We start from the raw sequence: 26,527 nt of genomic DNA, 5'->3' as shown, positions 1-26,527 counted from the left end.
CAAGTTACAATGTGCAATGTGACAGAAGAGGAAGAAAAATACTTGGGCATTTTGTATGTTCAGTTTCAAAAAGCTTTCATATACATTGCCGAGCTCTTGTGTGTTGGGGGGGCTCTAGTTCTTCAGCTTTGCAGATAACCTGGAGATATTCAGGAAAAGTCTCTAGAAGTGTCTTTAAATAAAGGGACTTGCACTGTTTGCTGCATCAATGCTTCTTAATCCATACTTTAATCAGTCCCCTCTCTCTCCCAGTCGTTTTGAGGACATAGGGAGATATGAAACAAGAACCAGTGCCCGTGGAAACTGACTGCAGCAGAAATAAACCCTGTAAATTTGCTGTGAGTTACACTGCTTCAGAATTGTCCTTTTTCAAAGCCAGGTCCCATGCACTGTACTGGCAGCTATGAAGTATCAATATAAATATCCTTTTTAAGCTCTTTTCATGACTTCAGGCAGTCTGTTTACAGTTACTTGGAAAAGAGCCAACTGTTCTCAGATTAGTGCCAGTCTCCATCTCGTAATTAGCATGCATGAATGAATAAGACTCTCACTGTCTCCCAAAACCCTGCCACGACAACAGGAGCGACAGAGGTCACCCCAAACTGAAGCACAGACCAGATGCAAGTGTGCTGCAGCCAGGCCACTGGCGGAGTGCTTCTGCTACTGCTTCCTCCGCTCTGGCAGGGACACGAACTTCGAGGGAGTGATGCCAGTGCGAGCAGGAGATCTGTGCTGGGGAGGACACTCGTTCCCCGGCTGCCACAGGCAGTCGCAGCGCACCGACAGCCCCGGCACCCAGCAGGGACGCAGCCTCGCTCCTCTCCCCGCTCTGCCCCGTACAGATACAGGCTGTGAGAGATTTTGCTCTGGGTAACACTCAGCTAAATTGCAAATATAAATCTATCAGACAGCCAAAGGTGGGTTCCTTAATTCCTTCAGTTTTTCTCTGAATCGTTTTCGCTGTTGCTAAAATAATCAGCACAGGCAGAAAGCTCTGCAGCATTAGCTAAAAGCTTTCAGGGACAAAACACCCCCAACAGATTGCACTGCGGTAATAAAGAACCTGTTGATGCCTGCATTCTAATTGCCTTCCTTTCAGCCAGTGCATATGGAAACAAACGTTTCACTGCCAATTTATTCTCTCCCTATCCTGTGCCCAGAACCACCCCTCCTCTCCCACTACTGATGGTCCCAGCGAGGTCCAGTTGTACACACCTTCTAAAACCCATGGCCTGTGAGCCGCTTCGGGTGCATCAGTGTGCCTCTGAGGCACTTCAGATGTGATGTCAGCTTCAGTTAATGGGAAATATACAGCGGGAATTGATGTTTCCATCAAGGACTATCGACTTTGAAGCAAGTCTCAATATTTACTGTTACACTGGGATGTATTTTGGAACAGGACAGCAGAAAAGGAGTAGGAAAGAATGAGCACCCACTGAAATATGCCTGGTGCTTGAGGTCTGCTACCGCCTTGGTTCTTGTCATGCAAGTTATGAACTTCCTGTCCGCACGATTATAAAAACAACCCTATGTTTACTAACACTTAAGCCGATGCTACTGGTTAACCAGGTCTGTTAACAGCAACCTGCCCGGATAATGTTTGTTCACTGCCTGCATCGGGGGTGGATCCACAGGGCATCTCCTGCAGGGAGAGGGCAGCTACGCAGCAACCCCGTCCATCATTTGTCCGGTGTCTGGGAGCTTCCCAGCAGGAGCTATGGAGACTTCAGCATCTTGACCGCATTGTGTCTGTATGTGGGACTTTAATTCCGATGTGAGAACCGGTTCCTGCCTTGCTGGAATTATCTGTCCTCTTTTCCTGCTGCTTTTTATTTTCCAGCAAGTTTTATATCTACAATACTTTCACTAGTAAAACTTGCACGGACTTCAGTGGAGATAATTAGTTTCACTGGGATTAGCCTATTGTTAAAGTAGGTAATTTCTATAAAATGTTATCAAACTTTCCAAAAGTTACACCTACTTGTAAGTTTTGTTCAGTGAACGTGCAATGAATCTGAATTTTAAAGGAGAATTGAGAAACAGAAAGCTGAGTCCCTTCATCTCCAATTTATTTCTATACAGTGTTTTTCCAGTTTTAGGATTGCATTTACATGTCTGCAATTCTGAAAGTGAATTTCAACTCATTTATCCAAAGAATGCCCTTTCTGTAAGGGAACAGTCAAGGAAAAGGCTCTGAAAAATGTAGATATGAACTCTTTTAACTGATTACAATAGTTCATAAGATGTTGCCATTTCAACAGCCTAGCAGGAAGATAAGGTACTTCAAACATTTCCCAACAAAAGGACTGAAGCGCTGCTTGCCATAGCTGAAGACATTTTGTGGTTGCTATTAGAAACTAAAGAAATCTTGGGAGCCTGTACAACTACATCTTTGCAGCTGAAGGATGCTATTTTCTGTCTGCTCTTTCTTTATTCTTTCTTTGCCTGCATGTTGCACAGAAAATGCCTGAATTAATGGCAGGGGGAAGAGGGAATTGGATGGATGTTTCCAAAGAGCTAGTCTTAGCCTTAGTTAAAAAAAAAAAAAAAAAAAAGGAATGAAAATTCCGTTCATACTATAATAATTTTTTTTTTTAAATGGTTCCTGAAGAACCACTATGTTTGTGGTCAACTTCCATAATGATAGATAACAGCTTATAGGTTTGATTCACCTCTGGTGTCATTCCTTACAGCTGGGGCAGGAAAACCTCCCATTTCTATAGACCCTTTTGGGCTGTGCCCGTCTGCCTCGCGCTGAGCCTGCGCCCCGGGAACCCCCGGGAGCCCCAACCCGGTGCTGCAGCTCTACAGACGTGGCAGGCGCTGGGAACCCAGGCTGAGACGTTCAAACCTGCATCTCTCTGGTTAGACACCCAAGCCCTATTTGATGGCATACCTTAACTGGGCTGATTTTCAGGAATGCCAAACCTGGTTCACTGTCAGGCAACAAGACAACTGATTGACCCAGAGTTACGCACCTGACTTTCCCTTTGCTGCATTAAAATCCTGGAATTTTATGGCTGTCATAGCAACAGAATCAGAAAATGAGGAAATCTGGAGTGTGAGGCACATAAGCTTATAAACGTTTTTTCTCTAATGAGTTGAAACTCTACAGTGTGCCTTTCCTCCTTAAAATGGAGTTTGCCATTTGTACTCTCCACATTCAGATTCCACGCTTCACTTAGCTTCTTGGCTGAGGTCCCTTCAGTGGAAACTATGCATCAACGCATACATAACGGGTGAGATCTGGGTTCCATGAAAGGCTGCAGGAGTTTTATTACTGACTTCAGAAAGACCATGATTTTGGCTGTAACGTGACTAATTGCACCTCCATGACAATGAGTTTGACAGAATTCCCGCATCTGCTAAGTGAGAAGCCATTCTCTCGTTTCACCCTTCCTTCTACGTTGTAATGTACGGTGCACTGGGAGTTCTCCAAACAACGTGTAAGAAGGTTTTTGTGGTGCTTGGTTTTTTGGTCAAGATCAGTATATGAAAGATTGTTCCTTTCCTAAACATTCTGAGAAATTGGCACTTCTTTTATTATCTTTCTTTTTCAAGCTATTGGAAGTGTTCCCAATTCAGCTCTGAACCTGCTAGTTAACTCAAATACATTTTAATTGTCAGGATTTAGTCTGTTAGTGTGTGCTGAAATTTACCACTATGGTTTCATTAAGCTCAAGCGTAATTTTCTACAGTTATCACCCTTGCGGTCAGATTTCTGCTCTTATTTTCTAGCAATCACTTCAGTGTTCCTCTCATTTGGAAATAACTTCTATCATATTTTCTAAGCCCATTTTTCCACCTTCACCTTGACTGTGACTTATTTCCTAACCTACTGTTCAGAACTTCAAAGTTCATTTTCATCTCTGCTTCTCTAAAGATCCTTAGGAATGAAGAGATATATCCCAGGCTGAACTTTTGTTACATCCTTCCATTTTCTCATCCACTACACCACCATTTTAGAACTGATTGTCTTTCTTCTTCAGTGAGCCCTTTTGACATCATTCCCATCATTCGCTTCTCTAAAAGAACCTTATGTTAATTAAGAAAGGAGGCTATTAACTGTGAATGCAATTAGATAAGCAATGCACAAGAACCCACACAGCCCTACCAAAATAATTCTGATAAATTATACAAATGCATACAGCTTTTATGTTTATATACATATGCATATATAAAACAAGTACACAAAACCCCAAAGCACATCTCAGCACTTACATACAACAACTCCCATTAAAAACCCAAGGATTAAAACCACAACTGAAGCATCTCTTAGAAGTACTTGTCTTATTACCTGGTCAGCTGCAGCTCTATCGTTGCCCTCTGAGATGGAAAGGACCCCGTTTTTTTATCAAGTCGCAAAGACGTAAATGACATGTCCATGACCAGCTAGGAAACCTCTTGACAGAGCAGAGAATTAAATGTACATCCTTCAGATTTCAACTTTGCCCCTTTCTGCTGGTTCTGCCATTGGAGAGAAAGAAAATGCAAGTTACAAGTGACTTCTGCAAAACGAAGAGGAAATCAGTATAAGAAAAGGCATACCAAACAAAGCTTTGTGGCTCCTTGGTATTATTGTATTGTTATATTTTTCTTCTTGCATTTTTGATTTTTTTTATAGCCTGTCTAATGTGTGTGATTTTTGAAGGGGTCCAGAAGTTGTTATATTAAGGATTGGTCAGGGAACCATACATTTCGGCCCTACTTCTGCTACACCCTCTATATGGCTGCTGCAATAGGAAATACAGAACTGGCACCACCAAACTGACTTTAGCTTCATCTCTCTCCTGGACAAAGGAGATCCCCAGCTGTCTGTGCAGACATCTCCTTCCTGGGGGGTCTGTGCTCAGTGCAAGCTAGTAAAAGCAATGGCAGAGAACCTGGGTTGGTTTTCAGAGACCACTGAACTAGCACTACGGCTGCCCTTGTTTCGGACAGCAGACAGGGATTCCTCCTGCAGCAGCGAAGCACGGGTGAAGGTCTCAACACACCGAGATGGTTCTGTGCTCGCGCAGCTCCCAGTACTGCAAAGCGTTACAGAGCGCCACTAAAAAGCACATTTATCGCCTGACCTGCAAATGGCAGTCCTGGCAATTGGAATTCTAGAACCGATAGATGCAGTTGTGAGGAAGAAAAAAAGGAGAGGGGGTATGTGAAAGGGAATATTGCAGGAAGGAAAAGAAAGACCTTCAGCTGAAACAAGAGCAAGTTAGAAACACAGTGAGAAGTGTGAGAATTCATACAATGCTTTTAACGAGACTAAAGAGAGAAAAGAGCTGGGGACAGAGAGGCATTTTCTGAGCCAAGAACAGATTCCCAAAAGAGAAGAAGTCTGGATTCAAAAGGAGGGGAAAAAAAGATGTGGATAGACAAAGTAATGTTTTGCCAAAGGCCTCTGTCTGAAGGAGAACAGCTAGTGCGCTCTGCCTAAGCAGTAAACTTGGCTTTCTGAGATTATTAATTTTATCTCTGAAACAAGTTCCCTTAGACAAAATATTTTTATTGCTTTTCACTTGGCTTCGGAATTACTGCTAGATTAATTTTATGCCTGAAATCAAACTGAAGGTGACCAAGACCTTGAAAAAGGCATTCTTCCAGAGAGGCAATACTGGACCCAAAGTAAGCAGAAACCTTGCCCAGCAGAGCTGCGGTGAATGAGTTGTTTTATGGATGTGAATGAAGGGCTTAAATACTTTTCAAGTTACTCAGAAAAAAACGTACTGTGGGAGTCGCAGGGCCCAACTTACTCCCGCAGGCCGGCAGGACAGCGTGCGGCCTGGCGGAGCGCAGGCTGCGGGCAGGCCCACGCTCGCACACCTTACCTAGTGGGGAAGAGCTCCGACAGGCGAGGGCCTTGCTCAGGGAACAGGCACCGACCCCGCCGAGTTCCACTCCCTCGGTAAAGGCCTCACAAGCACCTGAAACTGGAGGCGAGCGTGGCACGCACTTGATGGCTATGGAAACAAAAGCCGAGCTGTGCTGAATGCACTGGAACACGGCCTGGGATGCTGTCCTGCTGTAGGGAGCTAGGGCATGGCCCGAGACTTGTCCAAGGTTTGAGCCGGGTGACAGTGCTGGTGGTCCTCGGGTGACGGGGAGCTCTGTGGACTGTGGTTCCTGGTACAACGCTGCTCATAGTTACACCCGGTCTTATCTACAGTGCTTTGGCTTTTCATTTCTACAGGCTGAAATTACATATTTTCAATGTTGTATCTTTTCTTTTTATTTTGAAGTATGCTCCTCTGGGGCATGGCATTAAAACTGGTAAGAGCGGGCTAAGGTATGCACACATACAGCAAGAAAGTTTCTTCGCAGCCCTCAGAAGATTTTGCCTGGCTCCTTCCTAGTGAGTCCTGCGCTGTTAAATATACGTTTCTGGATCCATGTGTGGTGTCAAACGCTCATGTTTCATTTACATCTTCATTCAAATTTTCTCAGAAGATGAAAGACAAATAAAGAGGCTGAAAATGTTGAAAAATGCAGTCTGAAAGCAAGAGAAGAAAAATTTAACATTTCTGTCATTACTTGGAAAACCTAAAAAGAGAATTGCAAGCGGCAATTTGTCTGTAATTCTGCAAAGTGCTTCCTGTTCTTGTTTCTGCATGTTCCTCCTCCCCTGAGAACCTGGACAAGGAGGAAAAGGGCTGCCGAGCCGCTGGCACCCCGTGTGGCCCTGCAGAACCGAGCCACGCGCACGGGGCTGGTGCTCGGGACCAGCCCGCTGCCACGCCGGCTCGCTGGGCCATGGAGCTCGCTGAGGCAAGGGCTGACATTCCGGGGCAGTGCTTTGAGGCAGGTTGTGGTCTTGTGTTGTCAGTGATAAAAGCCAGAAGCTAGAATGAAGTACAGAGAACACATTTTTCTCTCTAAGAGAAAACCGAAGAACATGTGTCACAAGCCAGTTTACCTAGCTCGGTGTCTGCTTGCTCTGTATCATAATTAACCATTTATTTCAAACAGCAAAATAACCAAAATAAATTATTGTAATCATCTCACTTCACTTCAGGTTATATAGAGTTATTGAAAAGAGCAGTTATTTTCAAGACCTAGCTCGGGGACATTAAATACCAGATACAAAGGCTTGCAAGTGGTGAACTGTCATGTGCTGAGTGGCAGAGAATGTTCCTTTTTGTCGAGCAGAACGCTTCTCCTTCCAGATGCTCTCTATGGATCGCACTGTATATCAGTTTGCGAGTGCCTTTATGGACTCCTGTGACTTGGCAGCAATCATACAGTCAAGCTCACAGGAAAGGAATTTGGCCTTACATTGCAGCCTGAGCCATGGCACAATCCACACCTCTCCAGCTGTATAAGGAACAATTCTTTATGATCCGCTCAGCTCAGCCTGTCCAAACTCCTTTGTAAATACTCATAAACGAGTTTACTGATTTAGAATTAATTTTTAAGCTCTACTGATACATGCCAGCTTTAAATGGATTTAAGTGCATGCAGTGGGGATACAACAAAAACGACAGTTCACCACGTACAATCGGGATGCCGCAGAGGGGAGTTCTGCAGTAGCTTCAATGCTGAATTTAGACCATCTAGAGAGGCAGCAAAGTGCAAACCAGCTACGATCCGTTATGAAGAGTATGACAGCTTTAACTTCAGTTTTCCAGTGGAATAAAAATAACTTATCAGAAGAATTAACGGTCATTATAATAAATTGAAACACTAAATAAATGGATGAACATTTTCTGCAGAACAAAGACGTGCACATGCTGTAATGGACAGACACGGGATCCTCTCGTACCCCGGTTCTCTTTTCTTTGCTGTTGATGTTTAACTTCATTCCAGTTAATGATAACATTCACTGTACTACCCTAGCATGAGGACACGGAGCCTGAAGCAGCCCCGTACGGCACTGCTATACGCCGCCAGCCCATCAGAAGAATGGAGACACTCGGTCCCCCCGCGGACGCGGAGCAGCGTTCCCCCAGGCGGCAGGCAGAGCTGCGGGTGCTCGGCCATACCCAGTGCTGTGCCACGGGCGCTGCAGCCTCGCATCATGCTGCCGGCACCTCTGCAACCTCAGCTGTTTCCGCTGTCTGTCCCACAGGCACGGCTAGGGCCGGTGGCCCCAGGCAGGCTATGCTTCATCGTGATTCGAAGTCTCAAAAGCCTTTCCCAGATATCCTGGGAATCCCAAGAGGAATATTTAAGGCAGAAGCAGACGACATTAAAAGGGACAGCCGGCTACAGATGTTCTTATCCTTGTGAGTGAAAACCTAGAAATACTTGAAATACTCCAGATAGTTATGACTGGCCAGCAAACGCCACAGCAAATACCTATCTTTGTTTTAAGTAAACCATTAACAGAAGAGTCCAGTCACAATGATAAAAACCACACCAATGTTCTTGGACTAAACTACTTACCCAAACTAGCCAAAAAAAACTAAAGCTACAGAAACTGAAATGGTTCAAATACAGGAGAAAACACAGAAACAGCAAGCTTCTATGACACAAACATTTTGAAAGTTGATCTCCAAAACATGGGAGGAAAGATTTATTAGAAGTACGTCATTCTACAACAAAAGAGGTCTGCTCCAAAATTTCAGTCTAAAAATAGCCTTTCTCACAGAGTCCTACTTTGAATGAAAGTAGTATTTAAATTACAATATAATTAAATACCTTTCTTTGCCCTTTTGCTGGTACTCACTGCAGAAACGGGAAAGAGGGATGCATTATTTTGAGATGAACATTTAAACACTGCTTGTATGCTACATCCTTCCATGAATGAAACATTTGGGCACTTTAGGCGCATTATTAAGACAGTTATATATGTTTATAGGCATCAACGCACATCTTTTTTCCCCTAGTCTAGATCCAGACTTCCCTCTGCCCACAGCCACCAAATGTGCCCACAGTGCCGGCTTTCCCAGGCACCCAAAGTGGCAGAGCCCGGGCTCAGAGGCAGGTACGCAGCCAGGAACAGGGCAAAGGACGGGTGTCACCGCACCCTTCCCGACACTGTCCTGCATGCCTCCCGAGCTGAAAGCACTGACCCCGGTCGCCACATCCCATTTAGCGAGGACGGGACCGCTGCAGAGGCTGTAAGCCAGCCGTACGGAGCGGCCCCAAGAGGCCCCTGGCAGCGCTCTGCAAGCCGGTGGGAAGTCCTGGTGAATGTGGGGCTGAGCAGGGAGCGCTGGCTTTTTGCCCGTCCAGCTCCTGATTTCTTTAGTGAGACTGTACAAAGAGGTACAAAACAATGCCAAGCACGCTGCTCTGCAAGTTGATGTTAAAGCTAGTTCCTTTTTTTTCATTAGTTATGCACCTATCTGTATTCATATATTCATGTATACATTTCTTTTTAAAAATGGCTAGCTTAGAAACCACTCTGTGATTATTTCTTCTCTCTTTGTTCTCAACTCATCATTGCTAGTACCTGCAAGAAGAGTACTCGGCATGCCTCGCATACTTCCAGTCCTGCTGGATAGAGCAGCTGAGGTCAAGGATATGCAACAGACCGCCAGCATATACATACAGCGCGTGTTTGTTTGGGGAAATACGTATTCACAGCTGACTTGTCACTGACAAAGAGTCTGAAGCCTCTTTATCGAGAAGGGTACTATTTTCCATTGTCCCTGTCCCTCCCAAAGGAAACAGGGATTTCTCTCATTTAAGCGCAAGAAAGACAGTGCAAATAATGAACCAAAAAATGGGTCGCTCCTTCCAGGAGCATGGAAATCCTGCTCCTAGTAACCAGAGGTAATGCCAGGATGGTAGGGCTGCCTGCTTCTAACACATACAGAGCTTTGCCCAGGACTGAAGAACAAGATAGCAAAGAACAAGGCAGCCACTGCACATACATAAAAGCTCTTGTCAGGGCAAAAGAAAAGCTCAGCATGGTTTTAGTTCTGTATTCGAAAAATACAGTATGAAAAGCTCTTCACAAAGAGCTAAACAGAGGCAGCAGAGCTAGCAGTCCTAATAGACCCACATTAACAAGCAAGCAAGCAGGCAACTTCTGAATCCATTATAAGTGAGATTTCAAGACTTTTTTTTATTATTTTCTTTTAATTGATCTCCTTTCTCCTCTGGGCTGTACACCATCATTTCATTTACACATGCTTCACATTTTGTCCATTCTCATGCTCTTTGGAGAAAGGGAAGTGAAAAGACTGTATTTGGAAAAAACAGCATGGAACAGAATAGATTTAAGTGCACATTTGTCATGAAGAGTGTTCACTTAATAAAGACCAAAAAGACCAGTGTTGGTAAAGGATTCCTTTTAAATAATAAAAATAACATGTAAAGTAGGGCCAGTCGCAGTGATTGTAAGACTTGGGAATTATTTCATGCATATCAAGGCTATAAAGGTGAGACAAGAAGCACAAGTGCCCTGTCTCCAGCACCAAATTCCTTCACACTGCAGCCGCTCAGCAGGCACTGCGCTCTTATGGGGGAAAAGGATGTAGCTGGAACAAAACACGACCGGAGCGAGAATGGCTTAGACATGGAAAAACGAGCGCAGAATGGGCAGTTCCAAATCCTGCATTCACAGGCCAAAAACACACTCAATGAAAATGAATAACGACTTAATCATTTCAATAAATAAGGCCTCTGTTTGGCTTTCCATGGTTTGAGAGGAAGTTTGTCTGGCTTTAGTTGCCTTCTACCACTCCTAGCCACGGTAGGGGCACTAGGAACGCTCTCCTGACCGTCCCCTACCCCCAGGGCTCCTAGTGGCCCCCTCTGCGCCCGAGCTGTGGGCCTCGTGCTGGCACGGGGACACCAAGGATTGTCCCCAGCTAACAAGAGACGCTGTCCATGCACCTCCTTCACCTCGTGCAAAAAGTATGCCTAGCCACATACAATCGCAGCACTGTTTTTATGTACAAAGAAACCGCGGGTTATAGTCAGCTGGCTGCTCATGGATCGGTTGTGCTGTATCTACGGCAACAGACATCAGAATATCGCACGTGTGACATAAAAATCGGAGCCCCATTAATCCTTTGTTTCTTCTGCATTCAAATTCCCATGCTAGACTAACAGCTGAAGAAGCTTGTGACTTACATTCCTGGACTGATAAGCTCGTTTCCAGCTAACCTTTACAAGCCTCCAGCTGAAAATGTAGGATGACTAAAACTTGGAAGGTAGAAAAGTGTGGAAGTGTCTGACCTTAGCTACTGCTTCACCTAGGCACAGGAGGACACGTATGTGTCATACACACACTCACGTGTGTGTGTGTGCAAGTCATGTATTTGCACTTTTTCTCGAATAAGTCCACCTGCAGGAAGGGGGCTTTTACTCATTTCTGCAAGATCCAAAGTTTTGAAGTTAGAACCTGGAATATTTCACATCATTTTTCAATGCATAGATGATTAGCATCATGTAAAACCAAACCATGTGCATCTCAGCAGGAGATGCCTCTGCTAATCCTTAACTCTTCAGCTGAAGGCTGGAAACAAACATCCTTGACTACTACAGTGGCACAAGAACACAGCAAGTGTCAGCCTGAAAATGACATCTGTAGCTCATTTAGAAATCTAAGATTCTCCCCATGTATTTTTAACAATTCAACTCAAATCCAACATTCTTTAGGTTTTGAAATTATGTAGGAAAATGTTTTTTCAGGTTTCTATCTGGGACTACCAGCACAGTAGTAGGAAACCACCAGAAAATGTGTAGCTATACAGAATTTGCAAAGTGGCTTGGGAGAACTAAGAGGTTCACAAAGTGCAGCTGAACCACAAACAAGCATCCGAACTGCAATTTCTTTTGCAGTGTAAAATATCTCTTACCTAATATTTCTTTCACATAGATGTTGAAAGACTTAAATTTTGTACATGTTTCCAACAGCACTGATGATGTTGTTGGCTTTACCAAACATGATGGGGGCTGAGAACACGCCAGCCCAAGGAGAGGTGGAGGTGCTGCACGCCGCAGAGGTGGGGCCGAATGCTGCACGGGGGCACAAAAGTGGCAAGAGGGGGACTGAAGGACGTGCATCCACAGCTCCATGGGTAGAATTGAAGGTGTTTGTATTTTGAGAAAATCCTCTCCTAGAAATCATTAATGCACAGTATTATGAAATTTGGCACACACCAACTTGCACAGTACACATTTTCATTCATTTTGCTCCATATGGTGAGGTTATTAATCTATCGATGCAAATAATTCACAGATCACTCAATCACACATACTTCCTTACCTGCCTCTTTCCCTTGCACATAAAAGAAGAAGCAGATGCTTACAGAAAATAGAAAAGGATTAAGTTTTGTTCTCATTTACTTCCACGCAAGTTCTCTGCCTGTGTTCTTTTCAAATCTGCATACAGCTCAGCAATAACCAAAAACCACATCCTTATTCAGACTAAATTACTGCTGACCCCAATCCTATTTAAATTCTGCCTGCATAAAATAGAGCTGCTGCTAAGACATCTAGCTGATAATCTCTATTGGACATTAACTAATAGTTATTTTCATTTACAGATGTGAATAATATACATTGTATTTTGCCAATCTTATTACTCCAGAATTAATGCTGTATATTTGAAGGAGACAAATGAAAACAATGCTTTAGACAGTGATTTATATGCAGTTGCAAGCAATCATCAAACCGGCAATTAAATCACTGGCAAAAATCAGTTTGTAAAAGAGAAACTTGTTTAAACAGAGTCGACGAGCAATGTGTATTATCTGCAAACATATCAACTGACCCTGAGATCCAGACGCTGCTTTTTCTCATATTGCCGTTGACTCCTGAGAAGCTGCTACTGCACGCTGTCCTTATCTGCTAGAGCCTTCTGTCTTGCATTCCTCCCTGATATTCCGTCTTAATTCCTACCACTGAGAACACATGCAGGAACAGCCTTTTTTTCTGATCTTCACTTGCATACCACAGTATAATCAACCATTCACTGCTTGCTCTGGTGCCCTACCGCTGACTTCTTGAAGAACGCACCCAGGTAGGCCCTGATAAAAAATCAGCTGCTCCTTCAGATTTATCCTTCAGCAACATTCAGTCTGAGGTTCTGGGACATTTCAGCTTGCTCCGCTCACTATGACTGCTGCGAAGAGCAGCCAGCCTCAGCAGAGTGCTTTAGACACAAGCCCTGTTAAGCGACAGGTACACTTACAGCTTAGGGTGCCTTTAATACAAGAATTGAAGGAGCAAACAAATGACGGGCAGTTTACATGAGTCTCTGGAGAACAGTACTCTGAGATTTACATGTCAGACTCCACTTAAGGCGTAATTCCTTTGGTAGTCACTGCAATCCTTCGAGCTGTGATGAACACATCTGGTATTAATAAGAACCATAATGTAATTAAATAGGAGTCCCACCGCTGTCAACTGCAGCTCATGAAAGTAACCAAAAATAGTTATTTATAAGAACACTAGGTCATAAAGAGAGCATTTGAGAATCTGTAACAGAGAAATCTGCACAGTCGGTCACTACAGGCATCTCTGTTCCCGCGAGGATGAGCACGCAGCTGTGTAAAAGGCAGCGTGCGTTAGCTAGGAAGGGAGCCAGTGTGGGACTGCTAGCCACCAGGCTACTCCTGCTCTGGCACCAGTGTCTGTGAATTAAATCTTTCTGCCCACACAGAAACCATGTGTGCAGAATGGAGTTTGTGCTGTTAAATATATACAGACAGCCCACACATGTATATTATATGTATGTATACAAATATGTATACAGACATCCTTACCCAGGAAATTTGATGAGGGTAACATTACTGCAAAAGAGTTTATAGGTATCAAATCGAGTGAAAGAAATAATAGTGTATGAGTTATGTGATCAGCCATATATCACAAGTGATCAATATTATAAAATTGCTATGCAAAAAAAAACAAAGGCAGAAAGATCTAAATTTAAATACGAAAATAAATCAAGATCCTAAACTTGTTCAGCTTAGTGGAAAGACTTACAGCTTCTCATTGACTTAAGCAATTTCTGAGTCTGGCACATAAGGTTATTCCAATTATGCAAACATTATCCAGAAGTCAAGGCTGACTTATTACATGCAGAAAGAAGGGGTTATATTTGCAAAGAACATTCATTAATGAATATCCATATGGCATGTTTATACAAATGTATAAATGGGTTATAAAGAACACAGTATTCTAGTCTAAGGATGAAAAGACAGTTTTATTCTCTATTTGTATATTTTGTTATGTGATTATTACATTAGTTATAATGAGCAACATAAGCTATGGAATTACTGCCTTAATACTACAGGTTAAGAACCAAGAAAACTTTTGTCCAGATACTAGGTCAGATACAAACTTCTCATGAAGACTGGAGCAATGCATGTGCAGGCCAGCAAGTTCTTCTGCAAGCATGTACGTATTTCTAGATCCACAGTCTTCGTCTCTTTCTGTGCCTGCTTCCCACAGAGATCAAAACAGAGTATGAGAAAGTGATTGTGACCATTTAATGTTAACACGTGCAAGTTTGTTTTATATGTGATTGACATACACACTGTTCGTTATACAAAAAAGCAGGCAAAGTAGCCATTTGGTACTAAATGGAACCACAAAACCAGCAACAGAATTTCAAAAGAGCAAGCAACTTTGAGGAAGCCTTAGAAATAAGTCTGTAAGAGAAGCTGGTTTATATACAACCACATTTAAGAATTTTTTCTCCCCTGCAAATTAGCTAGCTTTTCTTATTCAATTTTGCACAATTGTATGTGGGAAATACCCTTTACAGCAAATAGGAAGAACAACTTAAAACTGCCAGGATAATGCTTCCTGTCAACTGTTGCCTTCCCTCAGTTTGTCACCAAATGGAATTTTTAGCATCTATCAATCTTTGGAGCATATTAAAACTTGGCATGCTGGGTTACCCACAGATCTTGCTGTTCAGAGCGGCAGCCGAGAGACCCTCACGTGTTGAATACAACCCCAGGAGCACACGGCGCCTGCCCTCTGTGCTGCCCGTCTGAGCTCAGCATGCTCCACCTCAGGCTGCAGAACAGTCTGATTTGCCTTGTGCCTGGAGAGAGTTCAACTCAGGGCCAGAGGAGAAATCGTTTTAAATATTAAAAGGGAGAGGAAATAAAAAAAGGAAAAAATTCTCAAGAGGGCAGATCCTAGAAATCCTGAAGTGTGAAGTCTGAGACTCGGCAGGCAGCCAAGAACCACAGTGCGTGGAGGAGATGACACGGGGCTTGCAAGGAATTGGCAGGCAGTCGTGATGGGAGATGCCAACACACAAAGTGAGTGAATTGAGTCAGAACTCATAAAAGGAGATGTAAGAAAGAAAACCCAGCTCAAGGGGAGAATGAGAAATAGGAGACATGATCCAGGACTTGCAGCTTAAAAAACATCGGACAAAAATAACTGAAAAACCTAATTCACCAGATTCAGTCTGGTATATGGCAGAGAAAGGCAACAAAGAGATGGGGCACAAAGAAAAGCACTTACACAGAACTCAGATAAAGCAAGAGTCCAGAGACAGCAGCTGAATCAAAGTCCTGAATTCTTTCTGGGCAGGGCACTTTGCAAACTGCAGGTTTCTATTATTGCTTCTCTCTCTTTATCTTCAGCCTTTGCTTATGCAAAAAGCAAGTCAAGGCTGCAGGCTCTGACTGGAGGTGTTGCAAGGGAGGAGACAGATTTAACAAGAATGCATTCCTTTTATAAAATTCTGTTGGCTTCATTGGAGACTTCAGACAAACATGCAAGTTTAGACTTCACATTAAAGCTCTGTTGCACATGACTCTTCCAGCTAGCCACAGCTTTATTTCTGTCTCTACCTGCTTGCCCTGAGATTAAGAAATAAAGACTGCCTGCCTAGAAAAAGCAGAGTTCTTGTTTCAAGAGAGTTTTACATGTAAAAAACCTGTGCCATTTGTTTTGTAATCTACCAGCATCTTCAGCTCTTACCTCTGGCTGCAGCACCAACATGCTATCGGTGTTTGTGGGGCGTGCACTTCACCTGACATCTGAGCAGCTCCTAGTGAGGTCACCTTCCTTCCTTCAGGCTCCGACCTTTGATCCTCTGCAATCTGACATCATTAGACAAGGATAGCATGCCGAGTCTTTGCCTCTCGCAATTTCTTTATTATTTCTGCTTACTTAGTTTGATTTACCACAACTAATATAGGCAGTGTGACTCCCAGATCTAGGCTGTACAATGCATGGATGCATATGCACATACACAACAAACACCAATACACAAGTCAATTATAATACCAATAATTTCACTAACTGCTCCCTTCACACTCATTTTCCCTTTTGATAAAAAGTTTTTGTTTGTTTGTTCTTTTACCATCAATATCATAAAAAAAAACAATTCTTGAATTCTTTGAAACATTCTCTAAGAGCAAACAGAGCAGATAATGATGAGTGGGTGGGTGTGCAGCAGGAGGGTGGGCTGCCTCTGGGTTTCGGAAATCTCTTATCTCAATGAGCACACACCTGAGTGTGACAGAACAAGAAAAGCAAGACCACGTAGGTGGGTGTCAGGCTGCTAAACTCTAGAGGCCAGAGATAACACCTTCCCCAGTGTCAGGAGGCAGCTGGATGCCTGCCTGCCGCTGCGCCCACCCCACGCCCACCCTGCAAACCACCAGCTCTGGGCCAGCCCACCTTATGTGGTGATGGGGTTTTAAAATCATGAAAAAGCCCCTCGGGTTCCCCATCCTCGCTGGGCCATCCGTGCTATTGCCCCTGTCCCCACCAGGCTCACCTCGAGAACTGGGTGCCGCCGGGCCCAGCGGAGCAGCGCACACGGCAGCCCGCGGGAAGGCCTGAAGCGGGGCTGCTGCAGGCCCCGAGCTGTGCAGACGGCGATCCCAACAAAACCTTCCCCTTTCTGCGGGTAAGAGCCACCTCCAGGAGCACCACAGGACCCACAAGAACCCAGAGTGATGCAAAGTCTGCTCCCACACGGCTTCCAGCACAAAGAGAGCTTCCACTTGGGAGCCCAAGGCAGGTTTTGGACCTCCAGCACTGAGTACGTCCAAGGGGAGGCGTTAGATACAGCCACAGCCTGAGAAGTGGCAAGCCATCAGGGAGTTGTATTGGTTTTGGTGAAAATTAAATAAAGGCAGCTAATCTCTTAGGAGAAAGCTAACGGCAGAGTACGGCCTCACATGTTTATCCAGGGTCTCTGGAGAAGAACTTGGAGCATTTGCCATGTAGAAAGGCAAGCCAACCATCTATTTTTAAACGCACTTGATTCAACACATATGGGGCTGAATTCTTTTAGAAGTAATGTCCTTCTGATGTAGTTATTGAAATTGCCACTAGACAGGGCTGTTTATCTTATTTTTAACCTCAGAAAAATTTATGAGCCCAGTGATGTGCTAGAAGGCCAAGAGGAGTTTGTGCTACAGACTCCTCCATGAAAAGGGCACATGGCTCTGCAGCTCGCAGCACTGGCGCCAGGCTGCAGTTTTTGCATTACGCTATTTATAAGCTCCTCGCTGGAGCTGAGGGGCTGCATCTGCAACGCATAAATTCTCTAGTCATTCACCAAGAGCTAGTGATAAAGAGATGACAGATGAAAAAAAAATCCAGTTCTTCCTCCGTTAAACTACAGTGTGTGTCTGTGGGATGTGAAAATAAGCAAAACATCTGGAGATCTACGCACACTGTGACAAGGCACTGATTGTGCAGCTTACTTACAAACACGTTTTGCCAGGAGAATTTTGGAAAGGTGCCACCAACTGTACCTCTGGGAAATAGAAAGGTTTCAGTTCCAGGTAGGTGACACACGGTCAGGAAGTCGCCACGTGCGTGCCAGCACACCGGACTCAGGGGTTAGGACAATGCAAACTTCTTAAAATATTGTACTGTGGTTTGACCACTAGGTAATGACATGTCTCATTGCATGTGCCTTGGTATCCCTGTGCTCTGATGCCCATCCAAAGCAGCGGTTCCAGCCATCAAGTAATGCAGAAATGGGGTTAAATGCCAGTTGGCATCTGTGGAGCTATGCCAGTTTGTATCATCCAATTATCCAGCCTTTTGTGATAAACTCAGGGTAAAACACATTGTCTTTAAATAGAAGCAAGCACTCATTTTGAGATGAAGCAGACAGAGACCAGCATTTTCCGAGGGCTCACGCCCTGATTTACATTGCAGGCAACCCAGAGCAGGAACTTCTGGAATTTCTGCAGCTGTAGCTACAGCACTGATTTCACATTGTGATTGCAGCTCAAACAGCTGTGAGCCACAGCCAGCGCTCTTGTAGGGTCCATGTAGAGAATAAGAGAGGTTGGTCTAAGTGTTATCCAAAGTTTTAATTCACTTCCCTGTTGGTATGGGACACAGGTTATACGGTTCCATTTTAGTGTCAGGCACAGTTAAGTGTTTGGGCAGACACCGGCTGCTAGGCCAGGGACTCTCTCTAAGGTCCTGTGAAGGCTACAACAGGACTTAGAGTGCCTACATGCTGCACCGCAGGTAATGCATTTGTTGCTTCAGAACACACCCAAAGAGCCTTTGGCTCTTTCTCCTCCCTCGCTCAGCTGCATCTCACTTCCACATGCGTGACCCTAGGCCGGCAGTGCAAACAGCCAGCCCCACGGTGTGGGAGCAGGCCCGGGTGGCCGAGCTCCAGCAGCACCCAGTGTACACACACCCCTTGCTGGAAGCATGGCGGTGCCAAGCTACCAGCCTGCCTCAGGGCTCCTCGCCCACCCTGCACGAAGGAGGTGCCACGTACACCAGGTTCGGCATTGCCCTGTGGCCCAGAGGCACACCTGAGGCCCGAGGCCGAGCCGTGCCAGTCCCACGCTCGCAGGCCCCCGGGAGCAGGAGGAGCGGGGCAGCGGGCAGCAGCCAGGTGCCAGAATCCTGCCCACTCCCACTCGGGACAGAAGAGCCAAACTGCACCTTCTGCCCCGGGCAAAGTGCGCAGGCCCAGCCCAGCCATCAGCACATAAACCGAGGCTAATTCATTATCTGCTATTCCCAGCACTAATCATTTCTGTAAAGCTCCTGAGCTCAGTGGCATTTCCTGCACCTGTTACCTGGCTTGTGGGTCACTCCTCAACTCTTGCAGAATTTGTAGCTGACAGCAAGGAGGGTTCATGGCCATCTGTAAGCTGAATGCTCGTATCCAGCTGCTGAGCACAAACAAGGAAGTGATGATCCTTTTGTCAGCTTCACCGATGACCTTTGGACACTGGCAAAGGACCGGTCAGCTCTGGCAGATGTGTAATGCAGAAATATGCTTCTGCAGGTGTGTAAGAGAAACACTGCAAGAAAGATACAGACAGGAGGACGGACCAGAAGGCAAAATTGACAACATAGCTAAATACAGGAGCATGGGGCATGCCCATGAATTACTGGGCTTCCTGCAGTTTAACTCTGGAACTTGCCACTTGTCCATACAGAACCTCAGGCCTCTGCTCAGTTCTGTTTCCTGCCTGCCCCTGGACTTCAATTCTGTAAATTAGTAACTCTGAATATCTCAGCTGCCTGTGCAGATGAATACCCTACCGACCGTGAAGAACTCTGATCTTGTGGGGATGGGAATGTATCGGTGAGGGGGAGAGCAGGCTGGAGTTCAGCCTCATCCTGTCCAAGGGGTTGCTTCCATTCATTTTGCATTCCATCCTGAGTTTTTATTCCTGCTGACACATTTTTATGGAGACTTGTGCAAACAAATGTAAAAACTGCTAATCCCAGTGCCAAAGCCATTTTCAAATATAATCTTTTGAAACATATACATAGAAATATGAACTTGGAATGAAAGTTAGATCTTGAAACATGAGTGCAATGAGTTGATTTACTCCATATATACCCAAGGTATCAGATGTTCCTAAACTTCACAAAAATGCAGATTAGAGATATTCTGACTCTGTGACTTTGCCAAAAGAATGTCAAAACAGAAGGTTGTTTATTATCATCACTTAAAACAATAACTCAGAAGTAAGAATTAACTTTGGAACATCTCTCATTCTTTATTTGGAATTAAGCTCCTGATGTGTTTTTCAAAATCTGATCAAAGCACAGGATATAAACTAACATTCCCTTGTATTCTATCTAGGAAAGAAATGTTTCACTTTATTCTAGCTCGTTCTCCTCTGAGACAGCTACATGGAATGGTGTCAGGCATTTACTCTTACCTTATATGCCCAGATCTTGGTGTCCTGAAACACCGTTCTGCCGTGGGACTTCTGTGAGAACACAAGCTTCCTATCCCTGGCTTTCAGTTACAAGGGTGCACTGTAAAAGCACAGGAGGAGATTAAATCACCAGCAAAATGAAACAATTAAAAATACATAACTCTTAATTCTAAGTACTGTGGTGACATCTGAGTACAATCTGTCTTACAAAATTACACATTTACATTCTATTGGGCTGTGGGTTTTTTTTTTTTGCACTAAGATTATATGGGTATTTGAAGAAGTGGCAATCATAGCAACAAAATCTCACTTGTAATATAAATACCTATTGTACCATTGTCTTCAGTGAAACTCTGCAATTCATACCGGATCAGGGTTTGCTTAGGGTATTATGTAGCACAGAACACCGGTAAACAAAAAACTAAATCTCCTATTGATGTCTGTCTGGAACAATTAATTGCACAAATGACCCTTGGGATACAGGATTCAGAAATACCCGAAGACAGGGAATTTTTCAGTTCTTTACGTGTTTGCCAGAGTTAAGGACCGAGCACACTTCTGTGTGGGGTACAAGTGTGGGCTCTCCTCAAATTCTGTGCTCTTCTTTCTGCTTAATTATAAGACCAAGATCCAGCCAGTCACTCCTGCACCATATAACAGCTGGGTAATCCTTGTATTTTTAAAGGTAAAACACTAATTGTGACACCACAAAATTCAGTCACAGCTGCATCCAACTAACAGCCTCCTGCTGGTGCATGCCATTCTCTCTGCATTCTTTGCTCCTCCCAGGCATTTTTGTGCCTGCCCACCTGCCAGGACACCAAGCTGATGACTGGATATTGCAGTCATCGAGACCAGACCAATATTTGATACGCCTAAAAGACCACTATGGGGAAGCAATCTTTCTAGATTTTTCCATAGCCTCTGGCAAGCAATAAAATGCAAAGCTCACTTTGAACAGCCTCAACAGTTATGGCTGGGAGTTGTTGTCCTTCGACAATTAATCCTGGGCACTTTGTTCCAGATTTACCAGCAATCAAGACTTGATTTAGGCCACTTCTCTTTGGCAATCACGCCGCAAAGTATCTACCTGTTGACTTCCTGTCATCTGTCATTTAGCAGGAGAGAGGATAAAAAGGCTCAGAAAAGACCTAGTTTTCTCACAATAGATAAGCATGCAAACAGGGCGATGTGCTGAACGTTTCTTACTGACATCTTGAATCTACCCAAAACAACATTCAAATGCTTTTGGAAGAAGAGAATGTAATAAAGAACCACCCACGTGGTATCTACACTGAAAAGCAGATTTCACTTGAATTCGAAACAAACCACTGAAGGCAGAATAACGCCATGAGAAAGGAATAAAGAAAAAAAAGTATCTGGGCATTTGGTAAGTGGCTAATAAGCGTGGAATAAAGTCAATCCAGATTAACTGAGAGGATCGCAATTTAACAGTTGTGTCGGCTAAGCTTTAGACTTTCATGAAGTATATAACAGTGATTTTTATTAGGAGGTTTGATCTGCTGTGAGATGCTCCCAGCTTCCCTAGCAATAGCCCTGCACCTCAGCTCACAGCTCAGCCACCCCGAGAGTACAGCCCCTCCCCGAAATTGTCCTCCACTCACCTGAAAACACTCACAGAGGTAATCAGTGACTCCCTTTCAGGTGTTTTGACTGAACTTAACCCTGAATTTTAAGTCCTGAAGGGACTGTCAGCTTGTACTGGACAGCTTTAAAAGCCATGGTCAGTGCCCCAGGCAGGGGGGGAAGCATGGGGGTGCTGCTACCCTAGCCCAGTTCCCTCCAGCTTTGGCTGTTCACAGGAAGGTTTGAATAAAGAAATCAGTTCATGACTAGAACTTGAAGGAAGTTCTTGCAGGAAGGGAAGAAAAGGCCTTAAAATATATTTTAGATGTGATTTTAGATGTGGTTTCTGTTTTGCAGTTTTCTGGGAAATAAGGCTTACCAGTTCACTGTGGCAGTTTGAGGAACAAGCATTTCAGCGCTACTTGCTTCCCTTAGAACAGAGTAACGATGTCCTTGAGGTGATACTTCTGCAAAACACAGCTCCTAAGCTGTTTGTGTGCCTTCCTCCCACCTCTCTGAGTGGATGACTTGACCCAAGCAGCCTTGTACTGGCTGTTGAAGGGCTGAGGGTGGGGATCTCGTGGTTTGCAGCATTTGCGGTGACTGTGCTCAGCTGCTCATGCCAGCAGGCAGAGAAATCCAAAGCTTGACTGTGCTTCTCATCCTTTTGTAGGATACAAAGGACAATTCAGTAAAACAACCGACTTGTTTTTACCAGCTCTTTATAACCACTTGAACACGAGAAGCTAGCATAAGCCTTATCCAAGCTTTTCCTTTCCTTCTTCACATCCTATAGCTTGGAAGTATTTTTAAACAACGTGGCCCCACAGGAGAGCTTTTAAACAATAAACGGGACAAAACTTCAGACCAAAAATAAAAGCAACAGCAGTTGCAACAGCCACGCTCTCAGCCAATGGACACTTCCCTGCATTGTTCTTATTCAAGGGCTGTGATTTTGTGAGCAAACCAGAGCTTGGGTGCTGCCCTGGGCACCTGTGTCCCTGCAGGTCCCTGCCCAGGTGACAGTCCCAGCCAGCTGGGCTCACTGCAGCACATCACCCCCTGCCAACCTTGCAGGATGCTCTTGCCAGCGTGCCCCTATAAGCCTGCATTTCCTAGAGAAAGTGACTCCTTGGATGCATCACATTTGGGAGCAATAGCTTACATGTGTTAATTTAATTGCCTTTGGGTAAGGAGTTAAATAAGGCAGCTGGGAAATTTGTGGCAAGGGAGGTGTGGTGAATCACCTTTAATTTGCATTTGTAGCAACAGACCAGGGCACCTGGAATTACTACCATAAACAGTTTTCATTTATAAAAATAAATAGAGAAAATTGATTCCACTTCATTTAGTTTGTGTTTTCCGCACTTACACTCCAGTGGGGTTGGCCATGGATGGAGAATTACTCCTGAATAGCTAAGTAATTCAAATAATGATTGCTGTTCTTTAACATACTTCGATTTTCCTAATCATGTGCACCCTCACCAGCCCTAGCTGTTGCTGCTTCTGCTGTCAGCCTGTTCAGGTTGAAAAGAGACTGTAAAATTTGACTTGGCAAGCAATTCTTCCTTTTATTGTTTTAGAAGCCTTCTGAAACGGCTCCATGGCCTCACTACATCCCACCCTGCCGCAGTTCGTGAGAGCCTGGCTCATCAATAGGGCAAAAAGAAATGAGGGGATCCTCTTAGGAAATGTAGGACACATTTTCTGGCTTCAAACCTGGAAGAGAGAAGGCAGTATAATGGGCAGTCTTCTGCCACTAATCGCATGGAAGGCCTTGAACGCAGCACAGCTCATGCTGTTCCCTGGAAAGGGGGTGAGACGAGAAAGGCAGGACTTGTCTGCAGGGAGCAGGAAAAGAAAAACTAATAAGAGGTAGTATAGAAGATCAATAAAAAAAGAGAGAATAAAGGATGCCCCTTCTTTTTGGTCTCAAGTAGTCTCCGTGAATACAATAACTTGGAAAACAAAGTGAAAAAAAAATATATATAAAAAAGAAAATAAATAACTCACTTTAGGACCCGAGGAGTAAATGCCGTGCTTTTCCAGTGTGCTGCTATCCCTCCTGATAGCTCTGACACCAGGAAAAGACGCACAACAGGGCGCTGTCATCTGCAGCAAGGCCCCACCGAGAGCCCACCCTGCCCGGCCAGGGTGCAAGTGCCTGCTCTGAGATCTTACTAGGGGCAGCCAATTCACAACGTGGTAGTCTAACAAAATTTGGTACTACATAAAAGATCTTTGGTTTAGATTAAGATGAAGCCAATGAAATTTGTCACCGAAATAGTCTGGAGCAGAGCAGGCTGAGGGGAGGCCCCATCACACTCTACAGCTACCTGAAAGGAGGTGGCAGCGAGGAGGGGGTCGGTCTCTTTCCCCAGGTGACAAGTGACAGGATGCAAGGAAATGGCCTCAAGTTGTGTTGGGGAGGTTTGGGTTGGACACCAGGAAGAATTTTTTCATGGAGAGGGTGGTTAGGCATTGGAATGGGCTGCCCAGGGAGGCGGTGCTGGAGTATCCCTGGAGGTGTTTAAGAGACGTGTGGACGTGCTGCTTTGGGACGTGTTTAGTGGTGGACTTGCAGTGTTAGGTGGTGGTTGGACCTGATGGTCCTGAAGGTCTGTTCCAACCTGGATCATTCTGTGATAAACGCTCGAGCTCAAGAGGCTGGACAGTTCCCCGCGCTCAGAAGCGTTAAGGGTGGAACCAGCTGTGGGTCAGCAGCGCAGGAGAGCACCCCGCTTCGGCCGAGGAGGTGGCCGACTTCCAGCGAGAGTCCCTCCTTGCTGCAGGGCTGCTGGTCCTTGGGCTCAGCCGAGCGGCCCAGCGGTGCCGAGCCGGGCACGGGTGGGCTGCAAGGCAGGACCTCAGCTCCTTGTTCCGCTAACTGTTTATGGGTAGTTTTATGTTCATCTTGTTCCCAGTTTCACCACAAAGTGGCACTACAGCAACTGGCATTCATTTCAGTCAGAGGATAATGAAGAACTTGTGACAGCCAGCTTTTTTTTTCCCCTCTACACTGAGTCACCACTAATTACCCTCTGCTCATGCCATAATAACCCCCACAGAGGGCTCACTTCGTTAAGCATGCCTTAGATGGGAGTTTACTGCCTCGAAAACATTTATGTGCTGAAAACATTTTGCTGCAATACTTTCTGCTCAGTCCATTTTCCAACACTTGGCTAATCTGGAATAATAAAAAGTAAAAAGCTATGTTTGCTTTAGCAGAAATACAAACCATCAGAGTAACTAGTTACTGAACGGTCGAAACAACTCTGGGAGAAAATCAGAGCAGAGAATCCTTCAAAGTCTCCTCCTCCTCCGAGGAGTACTTCCCTCTGCTGAGGATGCTTGCCTTCTTTTTCCCACCTATTCCAGCACGATTTCTTCTAGTGCAGGCAAGGCCTAAAATAACTAACTGACTCATAACGATTAAAACAAAATTATTAGTTTGGAGCCTGTTGAATACCACAAAAGCAGTGTTCCTGACTGTTCATTCAGGCTCCCCATGCATGCCTGCTTACAGCTCGCTGCTCCCAGTTAGCTGCGAGTTAACTGCGCCGTGCCAACCTGCCTGCAAGCGCCAGTTTTGTCCATGAGGAGCGTGCAAAAAAAACCGCTGTTAGCCACACAAGCAGCAATTTCTGCAAACAAACCTAAACTCTCATGGTGCTCTTTTTGTGCCCAGTGTCTTTAAGGCACTTCATAAGCCCCACTTTGGCTGACTTTGCTGTCCATCAAACACGGCAAACAGCAAATGCGCTGGCTAAAGCCAATGCACACAAAGTGCCCTGCGTGCACGGTTGTGGACAGTCCTAGCATTCAAAGCTGGTTCATTACTGATTTGTAAATAGATAAGAGAGCCATGTTTTTCAGATAAAGTACCTGTGTAAACATTTATATTAGCTGGTATCAGTTTTATGGTACTAATCAGCTTATTGTAGTAAGAATTCATTTTTGCTGCATATGAGTAAAGACAGGGCAAGTTGGCCCTTGCCACGCAGGACAACCCAGAAATAAACCCTAATTGCTTTTGCTGCTCAGTCAACTAACTGCTGCTCACACTCACTCGTTCTGGAGCTGACTGCTTTAATAGTTGCTGTTATGCCATGGCTGGTGGCAATTTATCCTCGACCAGTCATTTTCTAATTTCATTTGATTAAGACCCATGGTTAGAGATACATTATGATGATAGTGTTATGACAAACTGATATAAAATAATTCAATGGAAATGGAAGTTTATCTCTCAATAGGAAAAATGTCCACTATTAAAATAAATACATAAAGTATGTGTATTTAAATAGAACTTATTTTCAGATGAATCAGAAAATGTAGAATAATTTCAAAAAAAAGAAAAAAGCAGGTATGAGGAAGGATGAGAAAAAGGGCTAGAGGCAATATGAAGATCATCTTAAACTGTTGTTAACATAGAATTCATGTGAAAACTGTCATATGAAATAATAATAGTCAGTAAAATCCAAAGAGGCAGGTATTTATTCAAAATCTCTGCTGGAAAAATTATGCCCATGAAACTTCTGATACTGTTCATAAATTGTAATAGAGTGCCTTTCTGAAGTGAAACGGGAGCCGAGAGGTCTCAGGTAGGCGATGGATCTTTTGATCGGACTGTTCTTATCTGTGGATCACGTGCTGATTAACCAGAGCAGGGTATCTCACCCTTACAGGAGAAAGGGAGTGTACGTTCAGCTCAGCTGGGAGAAGTCCTTCAGCAGGTTCTGGGAGGACAGCAGGTACAACAACAGCGAAGCTTTCGGGCTGGTGACCATTTCTCTGCTGTAGCTCTGCGCAGCACCTCACAAGCTAGCTGCCCTATTCATTACTGAGTCTTCCTGCATCCCTTCTGATACATGCAATGAGCGTAATGAACATTACAGATGAAA

General features: G+C 44.5%; 1 protein-coding gene and 1 long non-coding RNA gene across 2 annotated transcripts in view; both read right to left on the bottom strand.

The window, feature by feature from the left end:
* ARHGEF26 (Rho guanine nucleotide exchange factor 26) overlaps nucleotides 1–6,433 on the bottom strand; it is a 60,503-nt gene extending 54,070 nt beyond the window's left edge. The window contains exon 1 of the mRNA XM_080604728.1: nucleotides 4,298–6,433. The gene's annotated coding sequence lies outside the window, so the exon portion shown is untranslated. The remainder of the gene's footprint in view (nucleotides 1–4,297) is intronic.
* A 7,649-nt stretch (nucleotides 6,434–14,082) lies between these two features.
* LOC308199912 lies at nucleotides 14,083–20,931 on the bottom strand. The gene is made up of 6 exons (XR_013955088.1): nucleotides 20,365–20,931; nucleotides 20,040–20,139; nucleotides 18,939–19,166; nucleotides 16,649–18,218; nucleotides 15,844–15,965; nucleotides 14,083–14,336 (listed from the first exon to the last, which is right to left on the bottom strand). It is a non-coding gene; the product is annotated as an uncharacterized lncRNA (long non-coding RNA).
* Nucleotides 20,932–26,527: the final 5,596 nt, after the last annotated feature.

The sequence above is a fragment of the Anser brachyrhynchus genome (genome assembly GCF_964034855.1).
Source record: "Anser brachyrhynchus genome assembly, chromosome: 9".
Taxonomy (NCBI): Eukaryota; Metazoa; Chordata; class Aves; order Anseriformes; family Anatidae; genus Anser; species Anser brachyrhynchus.
Note: the sequence above shows the minus strand (reverse complement) of the source record. Positions and strands in the feature narration are given on the sequence as shown.